The sequence below is a fragment of the Schistocerca cancellata genome, chromosome 1, assembly GCF_023864275.1.
Source record: "Schistocerca cancellata isolate TAMUIC-IGC-003103 chromosome 1, iqSchCanc2.1, whole genome shotgun sequence".
In the NCBI taxonomy this organism is placed as follows: domain Eukaryota; kingdom Metazoa; phylum Arthropoda; class Insecta; order Orthoptera; family Acrididae; genus Schistocerca; species Schistocerca cancellata.
Window position 1 is genome coordinate 1,101,736,453 of NC_064626.1, and position 16,490 is coordinate 1,101,752,942.

Sequence of the window (16,490 nt, forward strand, 5' to 3'; positions counted from 1 at the left end):
AAGATGAATATCGCAGTGGACGGCCATCAACCTCACGGACGGATGTCAACTAGGTGAGGGTGCGTGAACTCGTACGATGTGATGGAAGATTATCCGTGATAATGATTGTAGAAGAACTGAACCTCAATTGAGAAACGGTTCGTCTAGTAATAATTGAAGTTCTTGGTATGAGAGAGATTTGTGCAAAAATTGTCCCCATAAATCTCACACCCCAATAGCGAGAAACACGCAAAAATTTGGCAGCCGATCTGTTAGAGCAAACTGAAATCAATCCAGAATTGTTGAGCCAAAGTTCGCAATGGTGCTCTAAGGTATCACCTAGACCAAAAAAAGCTCGCATGTCAAAGTCAAAAGAAAAAGGAATTCTTGTGTGCTTCTTTGATTCAAAGGGAATTGTTCATAAGGAGTGGGTGCCTCCTGGAAAAACAGTTAACCAATATTACTACAAAGAAATTTTAGAAACACTTCATAAAAGAGTTCTTCTTGTCCGTGCCAACATTGCTCATAATTGGATTCTGCATGACGATAAGGCCCCATCCATTACTGCTCTGTCAGTACAGCAATTTTTAACCTCAAAACAAATTTCAGTACTACCACAGCCACCTCATTCGCTAAATATCACTCCGTGCGACTTTTTTCTATATCCAAGAGACAAAACGGCGGTCAAGGGACACCATTTTCAAACAACACAAGCTGTCCAAAAGGCTGTGATAAGAGTCTTGGAGGATATTACAAAAGATGATTTCCAGAAATGTTACCATCAATTGCAGACGCGCTGTCAAAAGTGTGTGCAATCAGAAGGGAACTACTTTGAAGGAGACAGCACTAAATCTGACTGAAACGGTAAGCAAAATTTTTTTTCACATCAGTCTCATTACTTTATTGTCGCACCTCGTGTATTTTCGATTAAAATTGGATTTTAGTGTCCTAAGAAGATTTGCATTTTCATAAAGATGGCATTAACGTATTTGTCAATTAGCGTATATTTGATGACTCTGATTGCCGTAGGTATTACAACTGAAAGGAAACAAATAATGACCAAAACGAGATTTAAACCAGCGGTTACGAGCACGGAGCGCTCCTGATTAATTTTGCGTCCTTATGTATTTTACCCATGACGGATATGCTGGCAGAATATGCACTTTTGTTTAAAAATTTGCATCAGCTGGATTCGAATCCAGGGTCAAAGCGAGCATACTACCACAGCCACTTCCTTGCCTTAAGGTATTATCGACAGTCGGAAAGATTTTTTTCCTAGAGAAATTTTTAGAGTTGCATCGGAGTACTTTAGAAAACTGTTGTTTCGCTTCTGAAATTCACATATCTTATAAATTAAGAAAAATTACATAAATCCAATTGCCTTATGGAATCCTTGTTAGTACATCCAGAAATAATGTGTTACTAGCGTTATTCTTTATCTATTCACTGTTCTGGTTACAAAAAGAAGTTTCACAAAGGAAAAATAACGATTTCGTCGCGCTATGGAGTGCAGAGTCCATTAACTACATTTATGATCATGTCATTATGCTATCACTTGGCAATACTTTATCATACATAGTAACAAATAAGACTTTCCAAGCTTTACTGAGAGCAGTGAGAATGTCTCAAACAAAGGGAAAAAGAATTGTGCCTTTGTATATATAACGTCACTTAGATATTAATACATCACCTCGAACTCATACACCTATTAAAAAATGAATCTCGTGTAAAAGAATAATAAAACGTAAAAAAACTGAACGACGATACAGGAACGCCTTTGCAGCCTATTACACAACATCCTAACGATGTCAGGTGCCACTGAATAAAAGGTCCATTCAGCGAGGTAGGAAATGGAAACACTTCCGTACCGTAGAACTTCGTGTTGCGATGTCAAGTGAAAAGCAGATAGCATCATAGTTACTGTCAGGATGAATGAAACCATATCTTTGACATCTACTCTGTGCAGTTCCCTGCGCTAATAGTCCGTGACGTGAAATGACGTGAATGAAGAGGGGCAGTACATTATTACATTTAGCGTACTAGCGACAGCGTGAAGATCCACGTTACTGAATGTGCTGTACATGATTGATTCATTCCCTGTAGTTTTTTGGCTACAATGAAGTTCATCTCTCCTTGATTAAATCTAGATTCCTTTTAACTTCAGGTGAAAGCCAAGACAGTCTCTGTATAAGTTAGGACTCCTCCGATCTTTGGTGTCGGTTACCACGTCATGAACGGCATAATGAAAGTTGCGTCCATTGCTTCTCGACGTGGTGACGACGATTGGTGGCCTCTAATAGTGAACTTTCTATATTACACCAGAATTCTTGACAGTCTACAACAACAATTATCCACAAACTGCTTTCATTTTATTTCACTGAAAAAGCACAGCCCTTGGGCAGTGAAACTGCCGCTAAATAGCGGCAATGGTCAGTTGCATGAGTATGAAGGAGGCAAAAGAAACTCCCGTATTAAAATATATAAGGTGATTCGACAGGGTGTGTGGCCTGTAAATGAAAAAATGGGCGATGATAATGTCCTCAACGGCAAAACATTCCAAATTTGTTGCCAGTTAGGATCTCCCGCAAGGAACTGTAGATGAGGCGGTAACTATAAGAAAACACTGAATAACCAATGAAACATACTACTTGTCTGAGTGCGAAATATCAAGTGTTTGAACGTGGTATTGAATTGAAGGTACAATGACGCAATGCTGATGAGGTATTGGGGTCAGTGAAGTTAAATGAAGGAGTATAAGTATTTCTACTGAGATAAGTATGGGGTAATATCAACATCAGCAAAAAAATTTGTAACGGTAGTATGATTTGTTATGAAACTTAAAATAGGGAAGAGAGTGAGTTACTTCCAACAGTTTGGTGAAAAGATTGTCTTCAGCAAAATTGATAACAAATCATACCAACAACATTAGTTCAGGTATAGATGCCGAAGTCAAAAGAGAGGAAATTTTACGATATTGGACAGGTACTTCAGTATGATAAGGCAAATGATAATCTAATAATCAAGGGTGATCAGAACGCTGTAGTAAGGGAATGAATAGAAGATAGACTTAAGGGATCAAATGGACTTCATAGCAGGAACGAGACAGGAACACCACAGTTCATTTGAAGAGCAATGGACATCTTTATAAAGGGCATTCGAATTAGTTGGAGAGACAAACATAGGTACAAGGAAGGTAACAGCGAAGAAACCTTAGGTAAGATAAGAGAAACTTCAATTGGTCTACAAAGGAAGGAAGTACAAAAATAATGTAGAAAATTCAGGAATACAGAAATAAAAGTTACTTTAGACTGAAAAAAATAGGAAATGTACGTAGGCCAAGACGAAATAGCTACATGAAAAACTATGAAAAATATCGAAAAAGAATTGGTAGTCGTAAGTACGGATTCAACATAAAGAAAAGTCAAAACAACTTGCAGTGAAATTAAGAGTATGGGTGTCAAAATTAAGGTGTAGTGGACACTCCACTGTTAAGCGCAGAGGAGTGAGTGGACAGACCGAAACAGTATACTGAAGGCCATTACGTGGGGAAGACTTGTCTGATCACGTTATGTAAGAAAAAATGGGAGCCAGTGTAGCAGACGTAGGTGGTCCAGTATTAGGGAGAATTTAATTAAGGTTTGGAGGACTTGAGATCAAATAAGGCAGAAACCACTGGGGGAGTGCAGACAAATGACTATTCAAGTTGGCTAGTAGAATCTACACATTTGGAGACATACCTTCAGACCTCCAGAAAAAATACCATTCAGACAGTCACCAAGACAGCAAGAGCGGATATGTGTGAAAGCTATCGCATATCAGCTTAACGACCGATGTATTCAAAGAATAACATACAGGAGAATGGAAAAGAAAACTGAGTACGTGTTACATGACTATCAGTTTGGCTTTCGGAAATTTAAATGCATCAGAGAAGGTAGCGATCAATAATGGAAACATGACTTCATAAAAATTAAGATACGTTCAAGGGACCTGTAAAAAAGAAAAATGTGTATGACGGTGTATAATAGGGCAGTATGTTAGAAACTGAGAAATATAAGATTAAGCCGCAGGGAAAGACGGTAATGTAAAACAAACAAGAGGAAACAATATGGACGGAGGATGAGGAACATCATGCTCGTTTGTAAGACAGGAATACTATCTTTGGACGCTATGATTCAATCTTTATATCAAATAAGTAATGAAATAGCTAAAAGAAAGTTTCAAAAGCGAGACTAAAATTCAAGGTGAAAGGATATTAAAAAAAGATTTGCTAGTGACATTTCTATTCTGAGTGGAAGTGAATATGAATTGTTGCAGCTGTGGGATTAAATAATTCTATGTGCAGAATATGTTATGTTCGATTGTCGGATAGCTACTTGCCTGTGATGCTGTATGACCAGTAAAGGTTTCATGTTAGTGGAACTACTTTTAATTACTCACAGTTAATTTACTACTGGAGTATTTCAGTGACGTAATCCTGTTTAACACGCACCTGAAGATGATGGCTTAATCCTTCGAATCTGGCAGCAGGTCATACTGGTAAAGATGGAATAACCACCATGGACACATTAAAACATGGATAAACTTCTAGAGTGTTTGGAAGAGTAGGAGGAAGAGGACTGTGGAATTGAAAGCTATACCTCTAATCTGAGACGTGTTTGGTCGAGGCAGGTAATATGGAATTTGCAAATGAAACCCTAAGGTATCGGCGTAGCACGAACTTTTTATTTTTGAGAAAGTTCAACTTTAGCGTACATAGCGTTTCACATTGTAATTCGTGATTAAAAAACATATGCGTCGTCCAAAAAAAAACCTATATTTATTGATAAAAACATACTACAAGCCTGGAGTGGATTGCGAAATACTCACAAAATCTTAAAGTTGTAGTTACGTTATTACAAATTCTGTATGTGTTCACTAGCAGCAGTACAGAAGAAAATCTTAGCTAAATTCGTCATAAACTTTACACATTTATGTACTCTTAGAGAAGTTATGACGGCTGTTGTTTTGTTTTTCACTTCTTCCGTGCCATGAGGCAAATGGGAGGTTAACACACTTTCTTTCACATATCACCAAAAGATCACTTCCGGCGATATTAAAGGGCAAGAATGCGAGGTAGTGTCTCAGGGATTCATTTTCCCTCTCCAGCGCGTAGACAGTGTATCACTGAAATACTGACGTGCGTTGTGGTGCCAGAGTGTGGAGCTCCATCCAATTGAAAAAGTCATCGCAATACTCCTGAAGCTGTGGAAAAAGCCACTACTGCAGCATTTGAAGATGGCCCGTTTCAGTCACTGCTTTTCTCTCAAAACAGAAGGGACGGTACACTATTTCACGACTTGCGGCTCAGAAAATGTTTCTTTTGTGCTTAGTAATGTGATGAGAGCTCTGGAGATTCCACATGCGCCCTTTATGTCGGTTTCCCTTACCACTAACAAAAAACGTTGTTTCATAACTGAAAATTAGCCGTAGTAAAAATGTACCGTCCTCTCAGTCCTCCAGCAGCTCACTGCTGAAGTCAACAAGTTTCCTTTTATCGCCAACCGGAATAGCTTGCACTAATTGTAGTCTATATGGTTTATACACCAAAAGACTCCTTAACGTTCGCCAGACAGTCGTATGAGGCATCGACAGTTCTCTGGTTGCGCGGCGAGTGGTCTCGTGGACCCCACCCAAACGTTTGCCGGATTCTGTCCACCGTGTCCTCAGAGGTGCGAGGTTGACTTAGACTCTTACCTTTGCACACGTATCCAGTCTCTTCAAACTGGGGGCATCGATCACGAAAGTTTTTGAGTGCCGGCGAATTAGTGGCTAAACGCCGCTGATGAACCGGTCTCTAACTCGCACTTTCCAAATTGTAGCACGCAAAACGCCTTCTGTTGAGCGGACACCATCTTACTTCTTAGTGACCGCCAACTGAGAAGACGCATTGGCAGACATCTAACAGCGAATTCGCCAACTCTAGGCCACTCCTATCCAAACACCACACTTTTAGTTGCCGGCGCGTCCCATGTTTCGCAATTACTACCGTCAAAATCAGATCATTCTTTTTGAAACACTTAGTATATTTGTTCCAAAATAATCCTTATTTTATCTGAATTTAAGATATAGTTTGTTCCTGTATGCTCTTTCCTGGCAACAATTTCGAGTGCATGATGTGAGTCAAGCGGGATGGTGGTGTCATTTGAGAGTCAGCGGCGATGTGCCTCACTACGTGTGGGACTCAGGCGGCATTGACTTGTTTACGTACTACAGAGGAGAAATTACGACGCCAGTGGAGCGTAACTCGGTGCAACACAGCTGCTGGTTACACAGCGTGACGAAATCTACACTCCTGGAAATTGAAATAAGAACACCGTGAAATCATTGTCCCAGGAAGGGGAAACTTTATTGACACATTCCTGGGGTCATATACATCACATGATCACACTGACAGAACCACAGGCACATAGACACAGGCAACAGAGCATGCACAATGTCGGCACTAGTACAGTGTATATCCACCTTTCGCAGCAATGCAGGCTGCTATTCTCCCATGGAGACGATCGTAGAGATGCTGGATGTAGTCCTGTGGAACGGCTTGCCATGCCATTTCCACCTGGCGCCTCAGTTGGACCAGCGTTCGTGCTAGACGTGCAGACCGCGTGAGACGACGCTTCATCCAGTCCCAAACATGCTCAATGGGGGACAGATCCGGAGATCTTGCTGGCCAGGGTAGTTGACTTACACCTTCTAGAGCACGTTGGGTGGCACGGGATACATGCGGACGTGCATTGTCCTGTTGGAACAGCAAGTTCCCCTGCCGGTCTAGGAATGGTAGAACGATGGGTTCGATGACGGTTTGGATGTACCGTGCACTATTCAGTGTCCCCTCGACGATCACCAGTGGTGTACGGCCAGTGTAGGAGATCGCTCCCCACACCATGATGCCGGGTGTTGGCCCTGTGTGCCTCGGTCGTATGCAGTCCTGATTGTGGCGCTCACCTGCACGGCGCCAAACACGCATACGACCATCATTGGCACCAAGGCAGAAGCGACTCTCATCGCTGAAGACGACACGTCTCCATTCGTCCCTCCATTCACGCCTGTCGCGACACCGCTGGAGGCGGGCTGCACGATGTTGGGGCGTGAGCGGAAGACGGCCTAACAGTGTGCGGGACCGTAGCCCAGCTTCATGCAGACGGTTGCGAATGGTCCTCGCCGATACCCCAGGAGCAACAGTGTCCCTAATTTGCTGGGAAGTGGCGGTGCGGTCCCCTACGGCACTGCGTAGGATCCTACGGTCTTGGCGTGCATCCGTGCGTCGCTGCGGTCCGGTCCCAGGTCGACGGGCACGTGCACCTTCCGCCGACCACTGGCGATAACATCGATGTACTGTGGAGACCTCACGCCCCACGTGTTGAGCAATTCGGCGGTACGTCCACCCGGCCTCCCGCATGCCCACTATACGCCCTCGCTCAAAGTCCGTCAACTGCACATACGGTTCACGTCCACGCTGTCGCGGCATGCTACCAGTGTTAAAGACTGCGATGGAGCTCCGTATGCCACGGCAAACTGGCTGACACTGACGGCGGCGGTGCACAAATGCTGCGCAGCTAGCGCCATTCGACGGCCAACACCGCGGTTCCTGGTGTGTCCACTGTGCCGTGCGTGTGATCATTGCTTGTACAGCCCTCTCGCAGTGTCCGGAGCAAGTATGGTGGGTCTGACACACCGGTGTCAATGTGTTCTTTTTTCCATTTCCAGGAGTGTATATCGTTGTTCCGCTTTCGCCAATGACGATAAAACACGTTTGCAATTGCAAAAAGTCAGCAGTCCTTACCAAAACGTTTCTGCCAACATTAAGTGCGTGAACATCGATTAATCACCAAAATCACAAATACAGTTTTTCAAACTATACAAGTTACAATTTACTTAACTACCCATAGATCTATACCTTCTCTTAATTCTTCTTGTCATGGTTATTATCATCATCAGCTGATATAAGCACTAGATGGTGTGGGACTGTTGAGTTGTCGTGAAACGTAGGATTCCAGAAAGTTATGCCAGTCTTGCCCATCTTCAGGTTTCGCAAGTCTCCGTCTTGTGCGTCGGGTCGCCTTCACCTTGGTCTCTTTTGGTAAATTGTGCTCCAATCTAGAATTAGTTTCTACCATCTGCCATCTTGTCTACGAGCGCCATGAGAAGCCAACTGCCGTTTCGACGTATTTACTATTTCCATTAACTCACTGACTTTCGTTGCACATCTGACATCTACCGCTTTCTCTCTGTCTTTCTTTTTGTACTAATACTGATCGTTTTATTGATCTGTGAGTTCTACGGGTTTCTATCAATGGAACAATGCAACGTCCATGTCTCACAGCCGTAAGTTATTACTGGTGGTATACGTCGGTCAAATCTGTTTTCTTCGCTGTCTCCGATATCTTAAGCTTGAAATCAGAAGAGCATCATCCGCAAGCTCTCCAGCACTATGTAATACGTCGAAAAATTTCTGGCTTTCATGTACCCCTCCGCATTTGCAGCTTGACCCAGACAGATATAGTCCGTGAGCATTTGCACTTGTATACTTCCAATAAATATTTCCCTCTGGTGTTCATTCGTTCCTCGCGATCTTGGTTCTGTCATAGTTTATTTTTAGACAAATTTCGGAGCAGATTAATCCACGTTCTATAACTAACATCTGAAGTTCTTCTATACTACGAGGATGGGAACTTAAATAGTGGCAACTATTTATTCAAAACCGATACAAAGGAGTTACATTTTTGCACCTGTTACTATTTTTCAAAGTAGTCACCAGCGTTGTATAGAACCCGTTGCCAGCGATGTGGAAGGCGTAGTATATCGTTAGCAGAGCCTCTTCTGTTGATGGTGCGAATGTTGCGGTCTAAAGTTATGGTGATTCTCGTGTACGACAGCGATCGTGTTATCCTAGCGCATTCCGTTCCCCACTGCACACCGTCAAAGCACACTATTACTGTTCGTTTTTGGACCATCACTTGCGACCAGCTTTGCGAAAGAAGGGGCGACACTTTCTGCGCAACGCACCCAACATTTCGCAAGAAAATGCGAGGGTGCTTACAGCGCAAGCTGTGGCTGCTCTGTTCGGTCGATGACTCTGGGAAGTACTGTACCATCCACCATACTCCCCGGACTTAAGTCCTTCTGACTTTGATTTGATTCCGAAGATGAAGGAACCACTTCGTGGGATTCGCTTCAGAGCTGTTCCAGAGATTCGACAGGCAGTAGACCGCTCTATTCACACTATCAACAGAACAGGCTCTGCTAACGGTATACTACGCCTTCCACATTGCTGGCAACGGGTTCTACACAACGCTGGTGACTACTTCTAGGAACAGTAACAGGTGCAAAAATGTAACTCTTTTGTATCGGTTGTGAATAAATAGTTGCCACTATTTATGTTGCAACCCTCGTATTTGCACGTAGAACAACATCATTAGCAATTTTCAGACTGATTAATCTCTTTCCCAGAACCTGCATTCCCTTTGTTTTCGAATTTAATAAATTTAAATGTTGCTTTCCCTCGGATTACTGAAAATAGTTTACAAAATATTATACAGTCACCTTGCTGCAGAACATTTTCATTCGAAAAGTCGTTGGTTTCTTTAACAACACTCACAAACACTTGTGTATATTATATGACATTTTAAATGGAGCCCTGTTCTAGTCCTTGGTTTGAACGAATCTTATCGCCATTAACAATCTTTCTTTCTTTGTTACTCCTATCTTTAGTTATCTTACTTTGTGAATAGTGGAATTATCCCCCTCATTTGAATGTTTACTTCTTGTGATTCCTTGGAATGCGTGAGCATTTCTGTTCCAGTTTTTCTTGTCATCTCTTAGCAAACTACACTATCCATGACTTCTAAAGTTCTTTAGACATTTGTTTCAATTGGAACTTTCAGAGCTCTGCTGTACGATGCTTTGCAGTTGTATATCGCATCTCTTATATAGATGTTGGGTAAGGGAGGGGACACATTGTATCGTTCTCTATCGCCTCTAAGAGCTGTAGCTTGTTCTTTAATTGTTCTTCTGCTTCTTTAGACTAGATTAATCAGGCTTCCAGCCGGGTGGCGGTGTCAAGACCGAGAACTCTTCGCCAGCTGTACACGCCGGGAAAGCATACATTCACATTTAGATTAATCAGTTTTACAATTTCCATTACTTAGTTCCAGTTAGCAGTTTCGAATGATTCCCTTGACGTCTACCAAAGAAAGGTAAATTTCACTGTTAACCCTAAAGCTTTCTTTAATTATACTGCGAAGGAACAGGATAGCTTCTCTAGCGTCTCTGCCGTCTCGTTAGCGAAATTGGTCTTCAGCTAAATTACCTTAACTTTTGTTCTTAATGAGTATCTGCATTATTCTTGTCAGCACTTTCGAAGGGTGAGTTAGGAAGCGTAATGTTTTGTAATCTGCGGAGGTATCTGCTTTGCTCTTCGGCGAACTCATTATCGATATCTTACATCATTAAATCATATATGAGATGCTTTGTTTCTAAGTTTTATTCTTGAAGCTTTTCACCTGGAATGTTGTTAAAACCACTAGCCTTATTTTCCTTCGCAACATTATTTAATGCTATTTCGAATTTTATTTTATAAATTTAGGCCTCATTTGCAATTATGTTTTTTCCTCTTCTTTATAATATTGAACGTTTAAAGTAAATGCATTATACATATATTTTCTTTATATATATATATATATATATATATATATATATATATATATATATATATATATATAGTTTCTACTGTGCCACTAGTAACTACAAATTATAAGTACATTGTATGGCTTTCAATGACAATTTTCATCCGTGGCATTGAGTACGTACCAAATTTTTGTCTAAACAGCTAACCTTTTACGTGTGTGCCAAAAGCAATAGTACAGATCTGTGTAAATCTTAAGAAATTCCTCATATATTTGAGCAGAAAATCAATTTCAGTTTATCACTTACACAATAGCGCAAGGCAGCTAGCTGACTGCTAAGCTGTGGATACCATTTCATAGTATTATTCCTGTTATGTAATTAATATATTCCAAATAGAGCTTAACAGGAAATGGCAGTAAATGCAGTTTTGAATAGGCACATTAAGTACACTGGAAATAAAATAGTAAATACCGTGTCCTCATAATGAGTTACTATACATCGCCTTCGTTCAATAACATAAACATCATGTCCTCTTAATAGTTTTCATATTATTGTTTTCTGACTACCTAAATACTCTGGAATGTAACACTGAGGACTAAAGTAATTTTCGTATGATGTGCCACTGCTGTGTAACACAATTTGGATTTTATGTAGAAAACGAGCTCAGTATAGTACAGAAAAATAACAATGAGACGAGCAGAAATGACTTTTATGAAAATACAGTAATCATACTGAAGTCATCATGGTTCATGATCATCCCTATACATCACAAAAAACGGGACGTCCTTCTTAATAATGTATGTGATGACAGGACCGTAACGCATGTTCTGAAAAGTTTTCTCATACCGAACGCAAGGTTGGTGAGGAGTTCTCGTGGTAGAGCATTCCATACCAACACCAGCGCTGTTGACAACTGCCGAATTCTCACTGGTGCGTTTGAACATTCTGCGATACGTCTCCCCAAAGCACGCCATACTTGATCGATGGGATTTAAGTCGGGGGACAGGCAAGCCAGTTTATTCACTGAATATCCTCTCGTTCGAAGAGCTCCCCCGTCTGCACCTTAAATGCATTCTCACGGTGTCATCCACAGAAATGAAGTCAGGGCCAAATATACCCCCGAATAACAGGCAATTGGGGAGGAGTGAAGTAGCCCAACAACGTTGACCGGTGAGTGTATCGCATCCAAAGATTATGAGGTCTATAATCACATCCAGCATTATGCCTCCACACACTTTAACTCATGGATCACCTAAATTATCATGTTCGATGTTTCCAGGTGTATTTCCATATGAGGTTACGGCCAGCAGTGTCGAACATGATCATTTTGGTGGTCCGGGGGTTATAGTGTGGGGATGGGTGCACTGACCACCAAATTACTGAAGACGGTATAATCACTTCACTGTGAGACTCTACTCATTCCTTCAGTTTAGGATTTGACACTGACTTCGTTTATATGAATGACAATGCGGGACCACATCGAACTCCACAAATGTAGGAGCTCTTGGTATGACAGGATATTCGAGCTCACGTGGGATGATCTGAGGAGATGTATTATGGCACGTCCGCATACACTAGAGACCATTCAACAACTGTCAAATGCGATAGTGGATGAATGAAACTCCTTACCTATCTCATGGCCAGCATGTGAGCACGTTACAGACTATTCATAGATGATCAGACACCATTCCCCGCCTTTCGTGATGTCCATCAGGGGACCGTCAGAAATCGCGGTGACTTCATTGTAACTATTGTCTTCCTTGCTGTTCGTCCCCTTATGCATTTCTTTCATTAACTCTCTGTGCTATGCTGTACCAGTTATTTCTAGATACGCCCCAAGTTTCATCAAGCTACGGAATTTGGCATTGACACATCCGCGCAAGATACTTTCATCCTTCAGTTTTGCATACCGGTATTTTTCTGAAACGCTGTGCCTGAATTACGAAAGCCCCCGTCGCACAATTTCTTCCAAAACTGTCATGTGAAAAATATTACAGATTGTGAAAATGTCGACATATGAATACCTCAGTACGCAAGAATCTGTTGATATCAGAAGCATCGTATCTCTATGGCGATATCGCAACCTTATTATCACATCCTTATTAGCACAAACTAACCATTTATTTATTTATTTATTTACAGGAATTGGCCAACTATGGACCGCGTTACAAATTTTATTTCATGTTCACTTTTTTCTGTCTCTTCTCTCAGGCTGCTTTTTTTGACTGCTGCCATTTTTTCCAGATGTTCAACTGATAGTTTCCTGTTGGTCTTCGGTTTCGGAGCCTCCTGAAAAACCTCGAATTCAGTTATTGTCTTTCTGTGTTTGTCCCTATTCATTTCGTCCATTTCTGTAAGTCTAAGTTCATCGAGGTCTTTATTCCTTGAAACCAAGAGTTAGGTGTTTTCCTTTGTTGAATTATATTGAAGATTTTCTTCGTTAACCTGCAATCATCCATTCCCACCAGATGACCAAAGAACATCTGCCTTCTCTTTCTCATTTCCGTTGTGACTGGTTTAATAAATTGGTAAATCTTCTCATTGCTCATCTTATCCATTTTTCTCCAATTTTTTTGTGTCCACCAAGAATCTTCCTCAGAATTACTCTTTCCTTCTTCTCGAACTCATCTATTAGTCATTTGTTCTTGATGGAGAGTGTTTCTGCCGCATATTGAACTTCTGTTCTCGTCACTGTATTGTAGTGTAATAACTTTGCATTTCGAGATAGGCATTTTTTTGTTGTACAGCTTCTGTGTTAAAATGTGTGTCGTCCTAAGATTAGCTACTCGAAGTCTGACAGCTTCTTCTTCTATGCCAATATCCGTTATTGTTTCTCCCAAATATTTAAAGTGTTTCAGCCTTTCGATGCATCCAATAATTGTGTGCAATTCTTTGATTTCCTTGTATTTGTTAGACATGAATTTAATTTCTTTTCTTGTGATGTCTGTAAACCAAATTTAGCTGCACGCTTTGCTAAGATTTTTATTTCTTTAATTGCGTCTGCTATATTTGTGGATAGGAGAGCAATATCATCTTCAAAAGCTAGTGTATGTATCGTAGGATCTTTAACTGATCCTCCAAAAGAAATTTCCTTTACTTTTTGTTGTGTGTATTCCTCCAATGTCTCCCTCATAATCTATTCCAAAGTGATGTTGAATAGAACTGTGGGGAGTCCATCCCCTTGTTTGGAACCGTTTGGATTTTAAAAGGTTCAGAAATCTTGCCTCGAAATTTGACTTTGGACTTGGTAACTGTCAGTGTTTGCTTTACTATCTCTGTAGTTTTTCTGTCAATTCCAGATTCCTCCCGAGTTCCAATGAGGCTTTCTCTGTGTATGGAGTCATACGCTTCTCTAAAATCAATAAACGTTGTAACATGTGGTTGACCAGCTCGTGCTCTAATTATGTTTTTAAGGTTAATAAACTGCTCCGAACAGCTCCTCACTTTTCTAAATCCACCTTGGTATTCTCCTGTCATCGAGAACTGGTTCAATCCTATTTAGTAATATTTTGGAAAGGACCTTGTAGGTAACGGATAAAAGGGTAATCCCCCTGTAATTGTTCACATCTGATCTGTAACCCTTTTTGTGAAGTGGATGTATAACTGCCGTCCTCCAATCTTCTGGAATCTTCTTGGTTCTCCAAATTTCCTTAATAATTGTACCAAGGTGTGGTGCTTTTTTTCCTCGCTTGGTTTCAAAAGTTCAGCTGTGATTCGATCTTCACCAGAAGATTTCTTGTTCTTGAGGGATTTTATAGCTTTCCGGACTTTATTTAGAGTTGGTGGATGTGCTTCTGCAGGGATTTCTTCTGGAGTTTTGAATTCCGGTTCCTCTGGAGGCTCTTTAAAGTTGAAAAGGTCTCCAAAACAGTATGCTGAAATGTTGCAGTTTTCTTGGTTATTTGTACATAATTTCCCTGATTTGTCACCAAAATTTAAACTAGGTAGTTCGTAGACTTTCATTGTCACCCGAAAATCGTCTGAGATATTATTGTGAATCGGAACAATTTTGACAAAACATATTAAATCCTCGCTCGCGTTGCAAATTCTGCTACTGGTTATTTGATGTTTGCGGCCTACGAAAAGCGTACAAATGTCGCCTCCTTACATTCTAGCTGTCATTTATGGACGAAACATTTTTAATATCGGGAAGTCCAATAAAAGTGGAATTTCATCTGACTCATGGTGGCGGTATTTTCCTATCCTTACTAAGGGCTTATTAGAGGCGCTCGAGAATTCAGGAGTCTGGAGTGGAATTCCACACTTCTATTAACGCATTCCAGTTTTCGCTGCTGTGATTTTACGACTCGTCTTAATTTGCGTTAGTGGCTGATAGATCTAACCTGTTCATTGTGACTGACTCATGCCGAATCGGGATAATATAGTGTAGAGTGACTTTTTGATTCTAAATAATTTGTAGTTACATATTTCTGTCACATTTCCACTTTCAATACATACTGCTGCATGAGGAGGCTGAAGGCAATAGAAACCACGGCATTAGTGACACGTGAGGTGAATTCACAGAACATGTGGCCTGCAATTGATAGCGTCATGATGATCTTGCCACTGTCAAAAGATTCCGCATATTTGTCTCGTCCTGGTCGCCTGTTAAGGGGACGCAACCATGAGAAAAATATGGAATGTCAGACGAAAATATGACATTCTAGGTAATAGGCATAACTAATTTCTCTTGTTTTACTATTAATACGTCCCGCACGCACTTCTCGTGAGTATCACTAATATTGAATTTACCGGTTAACATTCCACGGGAGAATGCTGTAATAGTGTTTATCTTCACTCGGCGTCAGGTCTAGGGGAAAATTAATATTAAGATTCATCCGGTCATTTTGTTGTAAAAGACTGAAGCATACAGTTAAGTTTTAAATCTGACATTTTTATTTGTATTCACACATTTTGATTACATGGATATTTGTTCACAAAAACGCAACATACAGTTTAAATCACATGAGACGCATTCGTATAACATTTTTTCAGAACAGAAGTCATTCTATCTGCGTAGTACAACTTCATATAGATCGCAACCTGTCTGGCCTACACTCAGAGCTTACAAAAAGTGTCTACTTTGGCACACATTTAGATGTATGTCTAAACAGTAATGCTTCCAAAATGTTCTAGAAATTTCAGTGTACCAAATTAGTAGGTTATGAAATTTTTTTTATAACTGCTACAGTCTCAGAAACAAGAAGTACTTATATAGTTACGAAAATAAATTCAAAAATTTCTAAGTGTCATGTCAACAGGTTTGTGTTTAATTAGCTTTAACACCAAGATAAATTAATTCTGAAGAAGTTAAGGGCGTTTATGAAATATAATGATGATTCTTAGTTTCGTGTAGACAGTGCAAGAAATCTCAAATATAATAGTTTCCTCGTAATTGTCTGACACTGCGACGCATAAGTATGAAATTTAGGTCTAAGGCGCCTGCAACCTTCCTCTACAATTGTGCAAAAGCATGACGCCCTGCGACGTAGTCCTCCGGCTTAGTAATTCTTCCTTTGACCTCTACGATGGACGTCAGAACCACGGCACCAAGAATTAAAATCACGCTGTTTTCTTATGTTTGGCCGAGGAAAACGTTTCTGACACGCCGTAGTCCACAATCGAGAAGAGAAGGTCTTGGAGGGTGTGATATAAAGCGTCAATGAAGTAACACCTTTTCCTGTGGCGTGGATTCTCATAAATTTCACGGTCGAAAACGACAGCTCACTGTGCGATGAGAACAGGAAGATGTTCGGCAATGCTGACACCCTCTGATGTTTCGGCTCTTGTGTAAGAAAATTGTGGGAATGCATTTCTACTGAACGTGATCGCAACCCTATGGAGTCCAG